The sequence below is a fragment of the Sus scrofa genome, chromosome 2, assembly GCF_054392235.1.
Source record: "Sus scrofa isolate SSC_HxYL_T2T_F1_AM1 chromosome 2, Sscrofa_HxYL_maternal_Yorkshire_Landrace_v2.0, whole genome shotgun sequence".
In the NCBI taxonomy this organism is placed as follows: domain Eukaryota; kingdom Metazoa; phylum Chordata; class Mammalia; order Artiodactyla; family Suidae; genus Sus; species Sus scrofa.
In genome coordinates, this window is record NC_139384.1 from 22,164,662 (window position 1) to 22,187,733 (window position 23,072).

The 23,072-nt window shown below is 41.8% G+C and overlaps 1 long non-coding RNA gene across 2 annotated transcripts in view; it reads right to left on the reverse strand.

Moving 5' to 3' along the window:
- LOC102159429 (uncharacterized) overlaps nucleotides 1-23,072 on the reverse strand; it is a 134,996-nt gene that overhangs the window by 6,819 nt on the left and 105,105 nt on the right. For both annotated transcript variants that reach the window (XR_014837048.1, XR_014837047.1), the window contains one exon: nucleotides 20,885-20,978. This is a non-coding gene — a long non-coding RNA (uncharacterized LOC102159429). The remainder of the gene's footprint in view (nucleotides 1-20,884; nucleotides 20,979-23,072) is intronic.

Genomic DNA, 23,072 nt, shown 5'->3' on the forward strand with positions numbered 1-23,072 from the left:
CTGAGAAGTTGATCTGAGTGAATGTCCTTGGGGAAGACCTAGGTCTAAGAAGGAAAAAGTAAGCTGCTGTGGGGTGAAGAGGCCTGAAGTTACAAAAAAACTCAAAATGGTCTTGTTTTCTTTCTTTGATGTTTGGATTGGGCAGTGATCTGGTTTAAACACTAGGGGAGTGCAGCAGGTGGTTTTATTTTATTTTATTTTATTTTATTTTTTATTTTTTTAGGGCTGAACCCACAGCATATGGAGGTTCCCAGGCTAGGGGTTGAACTGGAGCTGTAGCTGCTGGCCTACGCCAGAGCCACAGCAACATCAGATCCGAGCCTCATCTGCGACCTACACTGCAGCTCACGGCAACGCCAGATCCTTAACCCACTGAGTGAGGCCAGGGATCGAACTTGCATCCTCATGGATGCTAGTCAGATTTGTTTCCACTGAGCCACGATGGGAACTCTGGCGGCGTGACTTACAGTCACATAGAAAATGCTTTTCCCAAGTGATTGGGGGCCCTGGTGGGTTTTTAAGTTATAATTGCTGTGATTGTTTTGTTGCATTTTACATATTTGGTTGGTCATCCTCATTGAAGAGATGGTGAAACTGGAGTGGGGGAGATGATGAAAAAGCAGATTTACCTCAGGAGGCATCAGCACAGGTCGCTGCATTGTGCACTGGGGCCCTGAGAGCCAAACCAGATGGAATTTAGTTCACTCTCCACAGAAACAGATACTGTTACACTGGATGCCAGCAACTGGCAAGGACCTGCCATGGGACTGGGAGCTTCCCTCTGATAGATGGGCTTCAGCTTTTCAAATGAATTTTCCTTGCCTGTATGAAGTCTCCTCAGAGAGTCTTTATTGGCCTCCGTGGAGTCAGAGAAGTGAGGCTTTTCTGTTTGGACCTTAGGAGAATCAGTGAAATGGCAGCTGGACTTTTTAATTAAGGTCTAGAAGAGGGTGTTGTTATTTCTGAAAAACCCTCCAGGGGCTTCATGGAGAGGGTAAATCAGGGAAAAGAGGATGTTGTGAGGTGCCTTCTTTTCTACCAGGAGAAGCCAAGGAGGCAGGGCGGGGCTGGAGGCTGGAGGCTGGAGGCTGGAGGCTGGAGGAACAGCACTTCAGGAAAACCCAAAGGCTAAAAACGCCCCCCACGGGAGTGCCCTCAGCACAGCTGTGGACCCTGGAATAACCAGGTAGCCAGATAACAATGTAAAGTTTTTGGAGTTAACAAAATTTCCTCTATATTTTAATCTTAATTCAAAAAATGTTACCTACTTTTTACTCTCAAAGTAATCAATGCTTATGTTAAAATTCAGAAAGTCACAGGGGGGTGTAAAATAAAAGACTCCCCTCTATCCCTTGTACGTTCATCACACCCTTTGCGACTAACAACTGTAAATAATTTCTTGTGTTAGGCATTTTAGATCATTTTTAATAAAAACAATATATATTTATATGTGTATAAATCATACTCATCATATCTCATCTTTCCAGCTTTTTTTTTTTAGGCTCACACCTGTTGCATGTGGAGGTTCACAGGCCAGGAGTAGTATCAGAGCTGCAGCTGCCGGCCTACGCCACAGCCACAGCCACAGCAACGCCAGATCTCAGCCACATCTGTGACCTATACCACAGCTCACGGACACTGGATCCTTTAGCCTACTGAGCGAGGCCAGGGATCCAGCTGGCATCCTCATGGATACTTGTCAGATTCGTTTCCGCTGAGCCACGATGGGAACTCCCGACAGCGATTTCGTTTTAATTTAACACCATATCTTGGACACTATTCTATATTATTAACTATAGATTTATCTTGTTCATTAAAATACTCTTGCACATGATTACTGTGCATAGATGTACATTATTTACTTCCATTCCTTATCAGTGGGCATTTGGGTGGTGGTCAGTGTTATTTTTCTTTCTTTATCATGAAAAAAAATAGTCGTTATCACTGCAAAGAATGCTACCCTGTATACTTCTGGTACCATTTTAGAAACCTGAAGGCCAGAAGGAGAAGTAGCTTTAGAGATAAGCAAGTTCAAATTCTTTTTTTGCAGATGAAAAACTGTGATTAGACAGAGAAGCATTGTTGTTGACACATTCTATTATGGTTTAACCACGTATGTAACTCTGATCTCTTGATTCCAGAATATTTTCTGTGTTCTGGAATTTAAACGTAAGCAACTGTTGAATAGTCCTTAAAAGAGACAGTATGGGGGAGTTCCCGTTGTGGTTGGTGAATCTGACTAGGAACCATGAGGTTGTGGGTTTGATCCCTGGCCTTGCTCAGTGGGTTGAGGATCCGGTGTTGCCCTGAGCTGTGGTGTAGGTCGCAGACGAGGCTTGGATCCCATGTTGCTGTGGCTCTGGTGTGGGCCGGTGGCTACAGCTCCGATTGGACCCCTAGCCTGGGAATCTCCATATGCCGTGGGAGAGGCCCAAGAAATGGCAAAAAGACAAAAAAAAAAAAAAAAAAAAAAGAGATAGTATGTAGGTTGGGTTTGCCATCTTCCTTTATACAGGTTTTGATTGGGGCTGTTGTATATGGATGTGTATGTTGTGCACTGCACAAAAGCACCCAGACTAATTGGTGAGTAAGGCCTAAAACACAGAATGTGTTCACTTGCTAATCTCTGAACTGGGCCTTGGTGCTGCATCTAAATGACTTTCTCAGACCAAACACCTTTTTCAAAATTGCTAAAGGCACTGTACAGGCTAGAAGAGGTTCTCAATTTTGAGATAAATATATTTATTGGACCCTAGAAAAATAATGTACTTTATTGCGTCTTATGCAGTGATGCTGATATCATTCATTCCAGCAGAAACAGGGTTCCAGTGTTGTTCATACTTTCTCATCCAGTCTGTCATTTGACAGACAACTGTGTGGGATTAGGGTGACAGCAGATCGTCATGGGTAGGTTAAATTTAATAGTGAAGTATGACTGACAGAGATCTCTGACGGGCTGAAGGGATTCTTTATTTCTGAGTGGTTTGATACTCAGTTTTCTGGAGCAAATGCTGTTCTTGTGAAGCAACTTGTCTTGGTTGGGGTGAGCCTACTTTTTAGGTTAGCTGTCGCTTGGAGCTGCATAACCCTCACTACCTGCTTCCCCCATGTTCCCCACTCAGCCTCTGAACTACGAGGCTGCAGGCTCATGTCACTTGACAACTCTTCAGCTAAAGACTCTCTACTGCAATAGCTCCTGAGAAGTTACTCTACTTTTTGGACACTGATTCCTGTGTTTGGTGTGATGGCTTATTTTTTAAACCTCAAAACACACTAACAAATGCTATAAGGCGTGATAAGCTGGCATTATGTTTGTTGGCAAAGATACACCCAGCAGTTTCTCATCAGAGAATATATGGGACTGTTTGACCTGCACACCATGTTTGGGTGACCCCAAAAGATTTTGCTTTGCACACAGAGGCCCAGTGAGGGAGAGGAGATCACATCCCTCAGATCACACCCTGAGATCATGTCTCAGTGTGTTAGGTAAGAGCATTACCTCTCTGGGTTTAGAAGCCTTCTTCTGTTTGGACTTTACGTCCCCCTAAAAGTATTCTTCTGTGCTAAAACTTTATTTTGAGTGCATTTTGATGATGCCGATGGTGCAGAAAAGAGAAGGCATTTTTCTCAGACTGGTTCCCACTCACCTCCTTTCACCCATCACCACCTGCTCTTCATCCGGTGTGGCATGTAATAAACCTTGATTGTACCATATTTCGTGGACCAACTGCATTTATTTTCAAAAGGTTGTTTATTACTTGTAAAAACTTGCCTTCACTGTTCAAATGATGTATTATTCTATCTGTGTGAATTGGTTATCGTTGGTTAGGATGATGCATATTCTAATTTTTCGATTGAAATTAATGACAATATTGTTTCATTGAATGGCTTTTCACATAGATGCAGGATTTTCAGGAGCAAATGAGCGTCATTAAGCAAGGGATGGCTGTGCTGGATCCATGGCCTGTTGAGCGTGTCAGGGACTGTGGCTTTTCATTTGGATATCAATGGCCCTGTGTGCTAGGATGTTGTAGGTCTTGAGTAAAAGTTTGTGGAATGAATAAATTCTTCCTTTTCAAAACTGCAGGGGAAATATTTTCAAATAAACATTGCAGAGATTGTATAGCAACATCTCTCATCTTCAAAATGGATATGGCTTTGGGCATTTCTTTATTTGAATTGGCCAAAAGCAATGGCGCAATCTTATTAAAAATGAACATTCGAAATGCACATATTGGCTTTGCACAGGAATGACTTAACGTTGCTCTGTGGTTTACTCAGGATTGTTAGAAAAGGATAAGCATTGAGTGCCCCAGTGGGTTGCTCCACGGGGCAGGAAAATGAAGGAAATATTGGAGTGACTCTGGAGTGGGAGGGGGAGGGGAATCATGAGACACTGGAGGATGGTGTCAGGAGAGGCTTATCAAGGCTCTGGGGAGCAACACTTCGAGAAACTGGAAAGCTGTGGAGCTTGAGAATTGGAGCAAAGTCAGGGAGCAGAGTTGCTATGGGCCCATAGGAAAGAGGAGCTGGTCCTGGATTTCTAGGGAGGAGGCAGAAGGGCAGAGGAGGGGCCAGAAAGCATCCAACTTGTGGAGATGTTGGGGGCTGATGGAAACTGGCTCAGCCTGAACAGGCGGCAAGGTCTGGGCTCTGCTCTCCTATTGAGAGAGAAATGGAGACAGAGGAAATTGGAGACATGTGAAGAGGCAGGGACACAGAAAGGATAGAGAGAGAGAGAGATGAGAGGTAGACCAAGAGAGGGAGAAAGAGAGAGACAGAAGGAGTGGGGAGAGGGAGAGAGCAAGGGAGGGAGAGACAGAGAGAGGATGAGAATAAAAGGAAGACAGAAAAAGAAACAGCAAAGAGACACAGAGAGCATCAGTGAGAAGGTCAGTTGTTCTGAAGAGAGCAGGATGTGATGGAGCCAGGAAGTGAAACCTATTAAGAATTTGATTAAACAGTGGGAGCCCCGCCAAACGTCATCTCCTAAAGAGGATGTGTCTTTGCCCTCTGGCTGCCAATTGGCCCTCGGATCTCTGCACACCTCTGTTATGTGCTCTCACCCTCCAACGGATGGACTGCAGAGACCCCAGGCTCAAGAGTCACAAGCCAGAGAGAGGCCCTGGGAAGAGGTAAAGGTGTGAGGGGCCAGACAACTGGAGCTTTGGTCAAAAGAAGGAACCACGCAAGCCATCCAGTCATCCAGCCAATGTTTGCTCCTTTGATAGAGGTGGCAGGAAGGCCACAGCTTTGAAAATATCTGCAAAGCCCTAAGTGATCTATAACCCTGGATTTTTTTTTTTTTGTCTTTTTGCCATTTCTTGGGCCACTCCCACAGCATGTGGAGGTTCCCAGGCTAGGGGTCAAATCAGAACTGTAGCCACTGGCCTACTTCAGAGCCACAGCAATGCAGGATCCGAGCCGCGTCTGCAACCTACACCAAAGCTCACGGCAACGCCGGATCCTTAACCCACTGAGCAAGGGCAGGGATTGAACCCACAACCTCATGGTTCCTAGTCGGATTCGTTAACCACTGCACCACGACAGGAACTCGTTTTTCTTTTTCTTTTTTTTAATTAAGACAGAAACAGACTCACAGACATATGTTGCCAAGTGGGAGGGGGGAGGGAGTGAGATGGACTGGGAGTTTGGGGTTGGTAGATGCAAATTGCTACATTTAGAATGGATAAGCAATGAGACCCTACCGTACAGCACAGGGAATTACATCCAATCTCTTGGGATACAACGTGATGGAAGAGAGTATGAGAAAAAGAATGTATATACATGTATGCCTGGGTCACTTTGCTGTGCAGCAGAAACTGACACAAGATTGTAAATCAACTATACATTAATCAAAAAAATTATTATTAAGGCAGAGAGGTTCCTTCTCTTTTGGTGTAAATCAGAATGGGTATCTTCCTGCTAGATTTTGGAGTTCAATTTCTTTCTTCTCCTTCAGCTGCCTGGCTTCCCTTTTCTCCACTCAATAAAGTAACAAATCAGAAACAACATTAACAGGGAAAATCCAGTGCTTTACCTCATTAGAATGTGGCAGGACCCAGTGGGACAGGAGACCCTGCTGGTCCCAGTTTGGTGAGTGGATAAAATACCCTCCTCCCCTCTCCTGCCAGTGGCTCCATGTGATTAGCCAGAAGCTCCTTCCATCTCAGCTGGAAACAGCTGCCTCAAGTCTAGAGACAGTGGTACCAACTTGAGAGGTTATGAAGAAATGTATCTTCCTTTGCTCTGCTCCTTATATCAGAGGAAGGATGGTGGATGTTTTAGAAATAAGCCATTGCTGGTTTTGTAAAAGGGAGCACTTTAGATCTGAAAATTGTTGCTTGGGTGTATTCCTAAAAGTGGGTATGAACTGTTACGACTAAATTTTAGAGTCCAGAAGACCCCAGTAGGCCACAAAACTTGGGTAAACATAAAATAAATATTTATATTTTTGGCCTGAAAGTGGTGAAGGCTATTTTGTTTGTCAAGAGCCAGAAATCAGCTAAGGCAAGAGGCCTCACAGCCATTCACATTTTTGTATCTTTAATTTCCATATCAATTAAAAGACAGTAAATGCTTATCCTGAATAGAAGTGCAATTAGATCTAATAATGAAATCATCAAGTACTACTGAGGTGGAACTTGGCAGTAATTAGTTTTTTGATACATAAATACAATTTCCAAATGCAATTTGTCCCTCAGCCCAGGCTGCTGATTCAATTCACCGTGTCTGCTATTACAAGGGAATGTGCTGGGAGGTGTGTTCCTATTCCTCAGGGCTGTGTCTTTCCAAGGAGAACGAAGCAAGTTGGCTGACATCTGAAATTACTAGTCAGACATGGAGAGGAGGTGTTTTTGTGTCTTCCGGGGATCAGGAGGGGGTGTGGGCCCCAGGATCTCATTGACTCGTGAATCATCCTCTCAAGAGGCAAGCTGATGCTCTCTGCCTGTCCTGTTTCTATGTCTGTCTCTCTCCCCCGCTTTCTTTCTCTCCTTGACATTGCCCCTTCATTCATCTATTTATGTATTCCTTCATGCAATTTTTTTTTTTTTTCTTTTTCCAACACTCCCTTGGCCAGGGATCACCTATACCACAGCTGCAACACCAGATCCTTAACTCACTGTGCCACAACAGGAATTCCTTTCTTTTTTTTTCTTTCTGTCCTTTTGCCTTTTCTAGGGCCTCTCCCGCGGCATATGGAGGTTCCCAGGCTAGGGGTCAAATCGGAGCTGTAGCTGCTGGCCTACTCCAGAGCCACAGCTACTTGGGATCTGAGCTGCGTCTGCAACCTACACCACAGCTCACGGCAACGCTGGATCCTTAACCCACTGAACAGGGCCAGGGATCGAACCCTCAACCTCATGATTCCTAGTGGGATTCGTTAACCACTGAGCCACGAAGGGGAACTCCAGGAATTCCTTTCATTCAATGTTTATGGATGGTCTCCTATATTGGGTTAGGTGCTAGTATGTAGCTGTAAAGAAAATACACAATTCCTTTCCTCAAGGGACTGTGAGTCTGGCATTCAACATTAAAGAAATACTTGTTAGTTATAATTGTTGTAGTGCTCTGAAGGGTCCTAGGAACATGTAAAGGAGGGCTCCATCCTAGTCTGCAGGTCCAAGGGAGATGTCCTGGAGGAACTGACAGCTTTGGTCTGAAATATAAATGGGGCTTAGGCAGAGAATCTAGAGAAAACTATCCAGGCAGAGACATTCAAAAGGAAATTGAGTGCAAACAGAGAGACGGGGCAAATGCCAGAGAGGTAGGAACAAAGGAAGGAGGCAAGCAAGAGGGCAGGGAGATGAGGTGAGGCGGTGTAGTTTCAGAGGCCTTGCAGCCCTTGTTCAAAATTTTAAATTAGGAGTTCTTTGAAGATTTTAAAAATAGAGGAGCAATATGATTCTCCCTTTGAGTTGCCAGCCTCCTTTAAAGTTCAGTAATGACGTTCCTCTTAATTTGGAAGATCTCTTTGATCACGCTTCAAGTCCGTTTCCACCATCCTTCCACATTTTCAGAGACTCCAGCTGGGAGGGAAGTTTAGTGAATGACAGACTCCATCAGCAACTTCTGACGTCAGAATTTCAATGTTCTGGTGCTCTGCGGTCCCGGCAATCATAATCAAAAGTCCTTTAGGCAAAGGCTAAAGATTCATGATGTGCACTTGTCAAACGAGAAGAATTCCAGCTTCTAGATGAATGAATATATTTACAAAGTATTGGCAGAGTATGATACTGCCCCCGCCCCCACTACCTTCATAACTCACATCTACTTAAAAGTACCCAAACCATTGTTTTCTTTCCTTTTTTTTTTTTTTTTTTTGTCTTTTTAGGGCCATACCTGCAGCATATGGAGGTTCCCAGGCTAGGGGTCTAATCGGAGCTATAGCTGCCGGCTTAAACCAGAGCCACAGCAATGTCAGATCCAAGCTGCGTCTTTGACCTACACCACAGCTCATGGCAATGCTGGATCGAACCCACAATCTCATGGTTCCTAGTCAGATTTGTTTCCGCTACACCACGACAGGAACTCCCAAACCATTGCTTTCTTTTCCCCTTTTAAGCCATGGGCCATTAGGGCCTTAGGATTGACTTCAGGTTCTTTCTGTAAAATGCTGAAATATCTGTTGTCCCAGTTTTCTAAATGAATGGAGACTGCAGCTTTAGTTGAGCTAGTGTGTTTATTAGGAGATGCTAAGCTGCTATTAACAAACAGGTCCAACAACAGAGCAGTTGAAAGAATCAAAAAAGTCAGTTTCTCATTTTAACATTCCTGATGCAAACAAGTCAGGTCAGGGAGAAAGCTGTGCTTATCTTGGTCATTTGAGATCCCAAGTTCCTTGCAAGTTATTACTTCTCTATCCCCTGGGACAGAGAGAGTGCAGAGATCCCTAAAGTTAGATGTAGCAATTACATCTTACATCAGGGTAGTCAGATAAAGACGGAGAGAACAAGAATTTTTAACATGACTCACACCAACTGGCTCCCAGAAATCATATAGAGCCAGACTTTTCAGGGTCTGGGAGGGTATGTGGGAAGAGGAGCCCAGAGCTGAGTTCTGGAGTTCCCTCTGGCTCAGAGGGTTAAGGATCCAGCATTGTCACTGCTATGGCTCTGGTTACAGTTGTGGCTCCAGCTTGATCCAGTTCCTGGCCCCCGCCAAAAAAACAAAGCAGAAAAAAAAAAAAAAAAAAAAGAGCTGAGAACTGATCCCAGCCAGTTCCTTTGTAGATGGTTGGGTTAGTCAGACAGATGTGTGTTCTTTCTCCCTGTAGGCTGACTGAAAGGCTTCTTCATGGCACTTTATATAAACCTGCATTACAGCCCATGTTGCACTGTTTTACAGTAATTATATTTCATGCTTTTTTTCCTTGCCAGGTAGTAATCTCCCTCAAACTGAAGCTTTTGCTTTATTCATTTTCATATTTGGTAGCACCTAATACATAGTAGGTATTTAATAACTGTAGGTTAAAAAATTTATTGAGCTAAATCCCTACTTTTAAAGAATTTACCACGCACATTGGGGAATGTGAAAAAAGAAAGTCATAAAATAGTGCAGGAGGTATTATTTCTATTAAAAATACGTATATATATGTATATGTGTGTATATATATATGAGTGTGTGTGTGTATATATATATCTCAGTACTTCGATTGATAATAATCTCTAAAGAATTCTGCACTGGTTAACAGTGGTTACCTCTGTGAAGTCAGATTATGGGGGAATTTTTCTTTCTATGTAATATATTCCTAGAAGATTTATAGAAAGTGGAAGTATTTCAGTCATTCAGTGTTTTAGTATTTTGTTAGGAAATACAATATGATATAAGTAAGAGAAATGCAATTTCATATATAATGCAAAGTTGTGTATTATTCACTTTAAAATGAGGACAGCATGTAGCAAGGTAATAGTAGCTCAGAGGGAATTTCGGGCCATGGACTGGGTGGTGAGGAAAGCCTCTAGGAAAAGAACATTTTAAAAATTTTTTGGTCATTCCATAGGCATGTGGAAATTCCTGGGCCAGGACCTGAACCATTGCCACAGCTGCAACCCGAGCACCTGCAGTGACAATGTCAGGTCCTTAACCTACTGCTCCACAAGGGAACTCCTAAGAAAAGAACTTTGAATCATTCATTATTCAGGGCTTTGAAGTAGATTTCCAAAAGAAGTCGGAGTCCTAATCTTCCCATTCGATCTCAGGATCTTGTTGCTTTTAGAAATACCAATGCCATCTGTTTTTGGAAGATGGCACCCACATCCAGATGCTAATTTGGACTTCTAAATCATTTAAAAAATTAATGGCTTTATAAAAGGTTTGCAACTCCCTCTTAAGAGTTTTATGTCATATTTATAAACTCAGTGAGTGTTGAGTTCCAGCATATTGCAAATAATTTACAATGTTGTCCTTCTCAGAGCATAACTAATGTGGATCCACAGCTGTGCAGATAACTTTTCCTATCAGTGGATGATAAACTATAAGTGGCCCCATTTGGGTGTGGGGAAATAGTCCAGATTTTAAAAGCTGCATTGGTGCAACTGGGAGGAAAATTCTAAAGCTATGCTTCTCTTACCTGAAAATTATCTCAATAGTAATAAATACAGCCAGCCTCATTGCTGCTAGTTATTATACTAGGAAGAGAGGGCTGGTCATGAAGTTTATGGCCCTTTGGTCTGCCTGCATGAACACTTCCTGAAAAGTTGCTAAATAGTTCGGAAAGTGGGTCAGCTAGCCCTGGGGCCCTGAGATCAGAAGGTAAGATCTGGAATGGCCAAATGGTTGGACTAAGTCTTTGGATCTGGGTCAGCAGCTCCATAAGGATAAAATGCTTAATGGGCATGTTTATGTCTTTTGCTTGGGCCTCAGCATCTTATTAGTAAGTTCTCAGTGTATTCAGGATTCTGGACACTAGCTCTGCTCTTCCCAACAAATCAGGTATGAGGTTCTTGCCTTCAGGGTCATGGGTCCTGAACAAAATTTATTCTACCTGCATCTTGAGAGTCCTAGTTACTCTGACTCCATTAACAGCTTTTGGGGTGAAGGACCAAGGGTGTTTGATACTAAATTCAATTGGAAACGTAGCTGAAAATTGTACACATTGTTCTGTTCAGCTAGGTTGAATCTGCCTTCACTATGATTTTTATTCATTTATGTCAAACCTTGATTGATGACTATCCCCATTGTACTAGGGATAGTACTTGGTGCTAGGGATAAAAAGTTAAAACCCAAACCGCCTTTTGTTCATTCTGTTCTGTCAGCCTAGAATTCCCTCCCTACTCATGAACCTGGTACTTTGATACCACATCCAGAGAAAATGTAAGCACTGCTTTTATTTAAAAATTGCGTCCTGCAGAGTCCTGGCTTCTGATGAAGTGTCTCAGGAACCACCATAGAGGGCAGGAGAGAAAAATTAGGTTTCTAGAGAAGATTCTGGGCTGGCTTATATCAACCATTCACCAGGGAAGCTATAGCTCCTATTTTATATTTGGAGTCTGTGATAGATCAGATTTTTTTTTTTTCAAACATTAATTCCCCTACCCCCTCTGCCTCCATGGGAGAAGAAGGCTTACCCACACACTGATGTTGGGTTTGGCTCTGTAATATGCTTTGGACAATGAAATGTGAGTAGAAATGATAAGGTACCTTTTCTGAGCCTAGGCCTTCAAGAGGCATTGCTGTTTCTACTCACTACCCTCCTCCTGCCCTGAGAACTTTCAAATTCAGCTTCAAGAAGAATATGCCCCAGGTAGCTACAGCTTCTCCATCCTGATCCCCAGAGCGAGACACGTGAGGCATAGCCAGACACATATGATAGTATACACTTACTTCTGTATGTTTGGGAGTGTTTATAATGCAAACAGCAACAGATTGATACACATGTCTAGCTAAGATCTCATTTGGAGTAAGGATTCATTCATTCATTCAAAAATATACTGAGTAACCCGTATATACCAAACAGAATAGGTGGGTTTTTTTCTTTTCTTTTTTTTTTTTTGTTGTCTTTTAGGGCCACGCCCATGGCATATGGAGGTTCCCAGGCTAGCGGTTGAATAGGAGCTGTAGCCGCCGGCCTACGCCACAGCCACAGCAACCTGGGATCTGAGCTGAGTCTGTGACCTACACCACAGCTCACAGCAGCACCAATCCTTAACCCACTGAGTGAGGCCAGGGATTGAACCCGTGTCCTCATGGATGCTAATCAGGTTTGGTAACCACTGAGCCACCACAGGAACTCCAAGAATAGGTGGTTTTAAAAATCTCTTGGCTGTATTTGCAGCAGCATAGATGGACCTAGAAATTATCATACCAAATGAAGTCAGATGGAGCAAAATAAATATCTTATAATATCACTTATACTAGATTCTAATAAAAAAGATACAAAAGAACTTATTTATAAAACAGAAACAAACACGCAGATATTGAAATCAAATTTATGGTTACCAAAGGGTACACCCTTGTGGTGGAGGGACAAATTAGGAGAATGGGATTAACATATACACATTGCTGGATATAAAATAGATAACTAACAAGGACCTATTGAATAGCACAGGGAAATCTCAATATTTTGTAATAACCTATATGAGAAAAAAGAATGGATATGTGTATATGTATGGCTGATTCACTTTGCTGTGCACTGAAAACTAATACAACACTGTAAATCAACTATACTCCAATAAAATAAAAAAAATCTGTTGGCTTTCTCATCTCTTGACTTGTGCTCTTTACATTTGATGTAAAGCAGTCACTTATAATATATAGACCATAAGAAATAAAATCAAGGGAGTTCCCATCGCCGCTCAGTGGTTAACGAGTCCGACTAGGAACCATGAGGTTGTGGGTTCGATCCCTGGCCTTGCTCAGTGGGTTAAGGATCTGGTGTTGCCGTGAGCTGTGGTGTAGGTCGCAGACGAGGATCGGATCCTGCGTTGCTGTGGCTCTGGCGTAGGTAGGCGGCTACAGCTCTGATTAGACCCCTAGCCTGGGAACCTCCATACGCCGTGGGAGCAGCCCAAGAAATATCAAAAAGACAAAAAAAAAAAAAAAAAAAAAAAAAAGAAAAAGAAAAAGATAAAAGAAAATCAAGACACACAATCTCAAAGGAAAAATAGTATCAAAATATCAGTTTGAGAAGTGACAAAAACTGACAGCAAATTAATGTCAATTATGTCCCCCAAATAAGCAAACCATATGCAAAAACAGAGAGCTTAAAACTATCTGTTGCAGAAGAGTTGCCCCATGATACAAGAACTGGCTACCAGGATCTACAATTCCAGTTCTTGCTCTGGAAATTGTATGCCAAAGGAATCCCTGACAGTCTTAGAGGCAAAGGGAGCTGATAGGACAAAGCTGGCTTTCTTCTGCCCTGTGTGATGAGAGACTATCTTTCAGGCTGGGGAAAGTGCCAGAGCTGATCTGAATGTATTTAGAATGAATCTTCTTAATGATGTGTCAAGTTCAGTGGAATTGCCAGACCTGGGCTTTAATAACTTCCTGGGTTTTAGTACCTGAGCCTATAAAGATGATATACAGGCCACAGAGGATGGAGCGTGGCCAGGGTGTGGTGAAAGGGAGGGGGCTGGGAGTGGGAGCTGCCATTAGAATAGGTGGCACGTGTAAACCTATCCATCTGGGTCTCTTGGTTGCACATCTGTTCTTGCAGCTGGAGACAAGGGGATGAGGAGGGGAGAGGTGAAGTGACTAGGGAAAAAATTAGGAAACAAACAAAGCTTCAATGTGGAGGCCCTCTGCCTTTTTACAAAGCCTTCCTGAATCCCGCCTTCTCTTGTTCCCATACTTACTCCATTCCCATCCTCTTTCCAATCTAGCCTATTTTCTTCTCTCAGAGGCATTGGTCTATCCTTTGTCTTATAAGTCACAATGTCTTAGGACTCGGTGTTATAAGAAGCAACAGTCCAGACCCTTCATTTTATAGACAGGGAATCTGAGGCGCCCCCAAATGAACTGAATTCAAGTACACTGTCCAGCTGGTCAGATGCATACACAAGACTAGGTCTCTTGATCTCAGATGATGCTCCTTTCCAGTACTCAGGTGGGAATTAATCTCTTTTAAAGACTCAAGATGTTATCATCACCCTGAGACTCTTGAAGAAAAAAAAAATGTAATAATAGAGATGCAAATGGATGAAGGTGCAACCAGAAATTTCAGATTCCAAATATAGGCAGGCAGGAAGATATTTCTGGAGTGAGGAGACCTCCAACATCTCTCAAATTAAGCTCTGTCCACTCTCTTCTATTCTGCCTGGGGAGAGGATGGATATTTTTAAATGGGATAGTCTCCAAATGTGGCTGTTGTGAAAGAGAGACCATCTTTTCAGAAGTTCATTATGCAATGGACACTTTGAGGGTTCTAAGTCATTATAAAAATCCCACATTGGCAACTTCTCTATATCAAATATGATTTGGTACTATTTTGAAATATTAAGGAAAATTTCCCCTTTCATTTCCCATTCCTTATGTTCCTAGCCTCCTAGCAACCGCCCCCACCCTCATTTATTCAGACGAGGCATTTCATGCTCACTGCCTAGGTGAAAGCCTAACTTAACAGAATTCAGTTAAAACAAAGAATCTAGGCCTTGAGGGGACTAACTAAACAATGAGTGAGGGCAAACTGTGTAGCCACAGCCTGGACAAGACCTCTTAGAATTGGACAGAGAGAGTAGGAGAAGAGAGAGGAAAATTTGAAAAATAGCATTTCTTTGGGATCTGCACATTGTTCACACTTTTGCTGAGCTCTGGGGGCAAAGAAAAAAAAATTCTGTAGGGAAGTTTGGCGTTCTGCCCAGAGAGATGAATTATGGTGTTATATTGCTTAACTAGTGTTGCATAACAAGTACCCCAAACAATGAGTATTTGCTTAACTCGTGTATGTATGGATTGTCTGAGAACTGGCTGACATGGATTTGTTTTCGCTTAGTGGTTCTGCTGATCTCAGCTATGGGCTTGTGTGCTCGCATGTCTGGGTGTTGGCTGGGGATCAGATGATCTAGGCTGGACTTGCTGGAGAAGCTTGGCTCTACTCCATGCATTTCTCGCCCTCCTCAGGCCAGGGGTCTAGCCTGGGTATATTCTTCTTAGGGCTACGGTAGAGTATAAGAGAGGGAGTGGAAACCCGCACAGACTCCTCAAGGCTATGCTTGGAACTGACACACTGTCTTTTTAACCTCATTTGGTTCAAGAAAAGTCATGTGACCAAAGCATACATAAGGGACAGAGAAATATGATCTATCGGAGGAACTGCAAAGTCACTTGGCTAAAGTTGCGACTACTGGGAGACATGGTTAATCGGGTCAGTCATGCAACTTGGCCATACTCCTTACTGATGCCCCCCTCCCCCATGTGGACACACACTCTGAGCTCAGGCAGTGGTTGGATTTGGGAGGGCTGTGGTGTAAACGAAAATGACCAAAGCAAAGACGGATTCCAATTCCATTAGAGCTCAGCCTGAAAGCACTTTCCTTCATTTGAGGGAAGCAAAAATCAAGTGAAAGACAGTTGCCAGACCCTTTACTTGTTTCCTGGAAGCTAATGGACCATGAGAGGAAGGATGTTCACACAGCTTTAGATGCAGCCACAGAAGGTGCTTGTAACTGCTGCCTGATGATGATTACAAATGTCTTTCTTTTAAAACACCGCATTGTCTGAAATTCCTCGTCAGGAATTTCAGAAGCCACTTCTGTACTTTTCTTTCAGCTTCCAGATTTAGGCATGAGATTGATTAATGAATCAATTCATTTAATGGACACTAATTTATTAGCTCAGGAAGGAATTTCAGAACTCAGTCTGAGACCCTCCCTCTCCCAGCTGAGTTCTTATTAGAATCAATCACAGGTCTGATTGATACACTGATTCATTTATTCACTTGTTTTTCCAATTGGCAAGTTTGTGTCCTTGGCATTGTGGTAGGTTAATGTTTCCAAACATGTGGTTTGTGTGATTCTTTGTAGCACAAAGGTGAACATTATTTATTAAGAGGGTGCTAACTGTGTTGGGAAAATATATTACTCTCACATCAAATTTAGAATTTTGTGATTATCATTTTTTAGAACGTAGCAAAAATAGATAACTTGAAAGAGGATAAATTTAAAGAAAAAAATTGAACAATAATAGAGATGAGAGTGGGTGCCTTCCCATCAAATTGTGAGCCTTCACCATGTCTATATTCTGTACAGTACCTAGCACAGTGCCTAGCATACAATAGGTGTTCAATAAATGTTTTTTTGTTTTTTTTTGTTTGTCCTTTTTGGGGCCACAACAGCCGCATATGGACGTTCCCAGGCTAGAGGTCTAATTGGAGCTGTAGCTGCCAGCCTATGCCACAGCCACAGCAATGCCAGATCCAAGCCACTCGTGGCAATGCTGGATCCTTAACCCCCTGAGCAAGGCCAGGGATCGAACCTGCAACCTCATGGTTCCTAGTCAGATTCATTTCTGCTGCGCCATGACGGGAACTCCAATAAATGTTTCTTGAGTGGACTGAGTTTCTATATCTAGCAGACATATCACTGAACTGGAGGGTCTCTTTGTTCAGTAGATTTGACTTTCCTCTTTGGCCTATAACTGATCTCAAATTTGGAGCTGGGGACATCAGCTTACATTTTGTGTAAGAAGCATCACAAATTTAAAGGTTAAGAAAAATAATCGTGGTGGTGATGATGATGGTGCGTTTTAGTGCGTGCTTCCTATTTTCTAGCCATCGTTTTAGGGGAGAACACATTTCATCTCTAATGTCTCATCTTCATTATGACTCTGTGGTATTGGTTTCTTTTTACAGACGGGAAAATATAGACTTGGGGGTGGTTGTTATCACTTGGCTGCATGTGCCAGAGCATGAAAAGGAATCCTGTGTCTGACACCAAAGGTATCAAAGGTGACGCTTTTTTCCTCTGTACAATACTCTGCATTGAGACATTTTCCCCCTCATATGTGACTAAAGCCATCCAAATGCTGATTTGTGCATCATTTATCTGATTACAGATCAGGACCCCCTGCATCAGAATGGCAGTTCACAATGGCTGCATCATCTCCCTGCTATAGTTGGGAAGATAGGAAATTGTGCTCATGCAGCCATCAAGCCTTCCAATTATATTTTTTCACTTCATTCCACAAAAAAGAAAAAGAAAAAAGAAAAATGAATCCAGCCAACCTTGAGCTCTCTTGAAAAATCTTTGAACTGTGGATTTTACATCAAAGCTACATCTTGTAGCTGTAGGGTGGGGCACCTCTTCCTTGGGAGAGGAAGATGTGAGGGTGGATGGCAGAAGTTTGGTAAAATGGCTATCTGTTTGCCTGCAAGATAAGAAATTCTGTCCTCCAAACTGTAATGACCCTGTGCTTGCATTTCTTCATTATCCAGAGACAGCAAAGGGATGATAAAGGTTATGATCTTAGAGTAGAGCTCTGAGGACATCCCTTTTTAAATTAATAACCACTAAAATCATCTCAAGTCTTTTATTCCAGCCATTATATGGCAACATGTTCTGTAGGCTTAGACCAGCTTCATGTGGGGGTAAGCCCTATGCTCTCTCTCCTACTTCTTGCCATTATCTATGGAAATAGAGGCAACTCTCAAATGCAAAGGAGTCAGTGCTCCTGGGGTGCCACTCATGATGAATTTGAGACAGAAATTGATTAAAAAATTCTCCCCTTTTACTTTCCTAGAGGATGGTTCTGATATGCATTTTGGAATATATCCAAGAAGGTTCTGGAGAATCCAGTAAGCATCACAGTGGCGAACCCAGAAGACATGTTTGGGTTGGTCTTCCCTTTTTTATTTCAGTCCCCATCCCTTACTTCTTCCTGATCCCAGGGAAAATGTTTCCAAATTAACTATGCACATACAATAAACCTTTGCTTTAGGCTCTTTTATGGGTCAATTCACCCAAAGAAAGATTCTAAGTGTAATAATAATGAATAACTCATATTTGTATAGCATTTTACAATCTGCTAAGCTTTTCCCTTTCATCTGCACAAAACAACCAGTTAGACATGCATGTGCATCATGTGCAATATAGGACATGGATTATCACTGTTCTCATGCCCTAGATGAGAGAGCCAAGATTCCAAGAGGTAAAGGACTTTACTCAAGGGCATTCAGAGGGTAGTGCCAGAGTCAGAATAAGAATAAGATTTCTCTTTCTTTCTTTGACTATTTATTTATTTATTCATTTTTGTCTTTTCTAGGGCCGCACCCTCAGCATATGGAGGTTCCCAGGCTAGGGGTCTAATCAGAGCTATAGTCGCTGGCCTACGCCACAGCCACAGCAACACAGGATCCAAGCCACATCTGCAACCTAACCACAGCTCACCACAATGCCGGATCCTTAACCCACTGAGCGAGGCCAGGGATCGAACCCACAACCTCATGGTTCCTAGTTGGATTTGTTAACCACTGAGCCATGATGGGAACTCCTTTTTAAAAATTAAAGTATAATTGATTTACAATGTTGTTCCAATTTCTGCTGTACAGCAAAGTGACCCAGTATATATGACCCAATACATATATATATGTATTCCCTTTCTTATAATATCTTCCATCATGGTCTATCCCAAGAGACTGGATATAGTTCCCTGTGCTATACAGCAGGACCTCATTGCTTATCAATTCTTTTTTCTATTATTTATTTATTTGCTTTTGAGGGCCATGCTCATGGGATATAGAAATTCCCAGGCTAGGGGTCGAATCAGAGCTGTAGCTGCTCGTCTACACCACACCACAGTATCATGGATACTAGTTGGGTTTGTTTCTGCTGTGCCACAATGGGAACTCCTGCTTATCCATTTTATTTATTTATTTAAATATTAAAAAAATTTTTTTTTGCTTTTTAGGGCTGCACCCGAGGCATATGGAGGTTCCCAGGCTAGGGGCTTAATTGGTGCTAAAGCTGCTGGCCTACACCACAGCCATAGCAATACAGGATCTGAGCCATGTCTGCGAACTACACCACAGTTCACAGCAATGCTGGATCCTTAACCTACTGAGTGAGGCCAGGGATTGAACCCACAACCTCATGGTTCCTAGTCAGATTCATTTCCACTGCACCACAATGGGAACTCCCTGCTTATCCATTTTAAATGTAATAGTTTGCATCTACTAACCCCAAACTCCCATTCCATCCTCTCCCCCCACCCCCGGCAACCACAAGTTATTTGCAGTAACATGGATGCAACTAGTGATTCTCATACTAAGTGAACTAAGTCAGAAAGAAAGAGAGACAAATACCATATGATATCATTTATATGTAGACTCTAAAATATTGCACAAATGAACCTGTCTACAGAAGAGAAACAGACTCACAGACATAGAGAATATTGTTTCTTTGTTTTTTTCTAATTTATTTTAATTTTTTTCATTTTGGGCCACCCCTCAGCCTATGGAGTTCCAGAGCCAGGGATCAGATCCGAGCTGCAGCTGCAACCCACGATAGTTTAACCCATGTACTGGGCTAGGGGCTGAACCTGAGTCTTGGTGCTGCAGAGAAACCACTAATCCCTTGGGCCACAGCAGGAACTCCGAGAATATTGTTTCTTGAGCTTGTAGCTATTCTTTCTACTTTGACCTTATTCAGAGTCCTGGAACCACTTGTCTAGAATTCTGCAAACTGGAGCAGTATTCCAGAATGTTACCCTTACTAGATCTTGGTTGCTAGTATGTACATGGTATATATCGATGAAATTGATCACCCAAATGATTAAATGTGCCCACTTAAAGGCAGCAATATATATCCTGAAGCTTTTCTTAAGCAAGTGTTCAGTTCTTTCCCTTCTGGAGGCTCTGATTTGAGGCCAGCCTCCTTCGTAAGTAGCCCCTCTACTCAGAAAAATATCAGGAGGAAAGTATGATTCTAAGGCTAACTACGCTACCATCTATGGAGAGCCGGCCACTGCTCTGAATGCTCTCTCTGGTCAGCCTCATTGATCCTTAAAGATCTTGTAAGGCAGGTGGCATGAATATATCCAGTTTGAGATATAAACACAGGGACATTATCTAATTTACTCAGAGTCACACAGTTAGTAAGCAATGTAAATTAGCATTTGAACTCAGGCTATCTGGCTCCAGAGCTCACTTTCTTAAACATTATGCTATACTGCCTGGGTGAAAAAGTGTGTTTTGTATTGCTCATTCTGTCATTCAGTATTAAATGATAATTCTATTGCCCAGGTCCCCTGAGTCTAGGAGAGGATGGCAAGAGAATATTTCTTCTGGCTGAATCCACTTTATCTACTCTGTATTATAAAATATAGCAAGTCAAAACTAAATTGAAGTTATCTTTCTGTCTAAAACACTAACATTTAACAAAGAACCAAAGATGAAAGTTACTTGAGAAATGCTCAAATGCAGAGAGTTTGTTACAGGTGATAGTATCTGACTTTATGAGAAAATGCAGACATTGTGTTAAGAAATTAGTTCATCTATTTTGAATTCTCATTAATATGTATTAGAAGTTTTTTTTTAAAAAGGCTAATCACTTTTGGGTTTAAAATTAAACATCAAACTTCTAATGAAATACAGTTTTAAAATTAAGTGTAATTTTGGATCACACTTGTAACCCAATTTTGGATTAAATTTGGGTTTTTACATTATATTATGTTAGATAATCCATTGAGTTACAAAAGTAAGAATTATAGGACAGAGAGAACAGTAGAAAGTATATATAAATACATATCTATATATATATATATATGTATAAACATACTTTAGAGGCATTGTGGGTTCAGTTCAAGACCACTGCAATAAAGTTAATTTTGCAATGGAGTAAACCACATGAATTTTTTGTTTTCCAGTGCATGTAGAAGTTATAGTTTATACTTTACTGTAGTCTACTGAGTATGCAATAGCATTATGTCTAAAAAAAATTGTACATACCTTAATTAAAATCAATGCTGTTAGAAAAATGGTGCCAATAGGCTTGCTCAATGCAAGGTTGCCACGAACCTTTCATTTGTACAAAACATAGTATCTGTGAAGTAAAATAGAGCAATCAATCAATAAATCAATAAACAAAAGCTCCAGGTACATTTTAAGTACTGAAAATTAATCATGCTCAAATAGAGTTGGGGAAAAAGTAGATTAGAATCACAGGGTTGCTCTTTAAGGCAATTATACCAATTTGTAATTTTTTTCACAGCCATGTGAGTTTCCATTTTCCCACATCTTCCATAGGATATATAATTATAATATTATATATAGTGTATATATAATATATAATATATCCAATATAATTATATTGCCTAGGCCATATAATTTTTCAAATCTGATAAATGGTTCTCATCTCTGTTCCAATATGGGATTTCTTAAGGAGTGTGTTTATAAAGTACCATTTAATCTTGCTTTACTGGCATGTCCACTTCTTTCCTCTAATCCTGTCTACCATTTAGGCTAAGCCATGAGAGTTTGTGTCACATAAGAGAAAAGAGGACTTCCTTCCTGGGCAGCAGTGTCTGCAAAGTAAAAAAGAAGGAAGGTATGATGTACAGGTAATTCCTACCCAGCAAGAAGGGGAAGTAGAAATCCTTGTAGGGATTAGAAAGAATAGAGCTGAGAGGACAGAAACCCCTCCACTCCACCACCTCCTCAGTGATTAATGGGATGGAATCATCCAATATGATGCTACTTAATGTGCAATTAAAGAAAGCAAACTAATGTTTCTTTCTGCACATCTGATTTTCACTGTGTAAAAATGTTGACCCATAGCTCCAATACCAACACACCTGACTTCCAGGTAGCTAACCTTACCGTCCGTTACTATGTCAACTAAGCACTTCATCTCAGTTGTTATCTTTAACCACCCAAACTATCCTATAAGAGGTGGTGCAATGTGATTTTTTTTTTCTCTTTAACATGTGAGGAAACAGAAGTGCATGAGATAAGGGAACTGCCCTAAAGGTGGAATTGCTGTTCTAATCTGGAAGTGACTGACTTCAGACAGGCACATTTGACCATTGAATGTTGGAGACTCTAATTGGAACACCCATGGCTGGTGATCCCAGAGGAGACTGGTGGGCATTAGGAAGACAGGACACATGAATTCTGTTCCTGGACTTCATGGTCAGAATAGTTAAGGGGACCTGGAGCAAGATGCATGACCTTTAAGCAAGTGCTTGCATCATGATTTCCTGGATGTCAATAGCTGTTCTTGGCAATGGGCTCAGCAAGCCTTCAGGGAGATGGTTGAGTCAATTAGGAGGCGAACGAATTGCAGGATGATAGATCACTGCCACAAAGAATTTGGCTCCGGAGTCAGTTCTACAAGGTTTTGAGTCCTGACCTCTGCTATTTCTTACTTTTATGACCTTAAGCAAGCCACTCATCCTCTCTGAGCTCCTTTATGATCCATAAGAAGTGGATAATTATGTATTCTGTATAGATTTGTGAATTAAATGAGATACTGTAAGTAATGCCTTAGTGCACTACCAGGTGTGCAGTAAATGCTGCATAATGATAGCTGTTGGATGGATGGAGAGAGAGCGTTGGGGAGGTCTGGCAGTAGGCAACCAACAAAATTGCTGTTGACTTTTGCAATAGGAAATCGCAGAGAAGAAAGTTTAAGACCAAGTAGCCAATGGACATAGAACTGTGAATTTTTAAAAAAAGTTTTATCTGCCAAAATACTGGCAGAATTTTCAAATCCAGACACATCCACACCCACACATCTGGGCAGTTAGTCCTGTTGCCATGCCCGTGTGACTTGCTTTGGAAGGAAGGGATCTGAGGCAGTTTCTTCAACTTCATTGCTGAGAGAAGGTCCTTAAGGAGCCTTGTTCCCATGAGCCTTTCATGTTGGATTCAGAAAAACTTGCAAGCAAGATCAGTGCCTCTTTGGCTGTTTTGAAGGTTTACCTTTTGTAGTGACACGTACCTAAGTCTTCTAGAGGAAAATTTCAGAAAGGAATGAAAAGAAATAAACCAGGGCTCCAATTGAGCGAAGTCTAACAATTTCCTCATGGGTGGAAAAAGTATGGTTTCTGAATGGGGAAAAGAAATATAACACTTTGCAACAAGGAGCTGTTCTTTGTTTGAGTTAATGGTACGCCTGCTATGCCCTGGACATCCT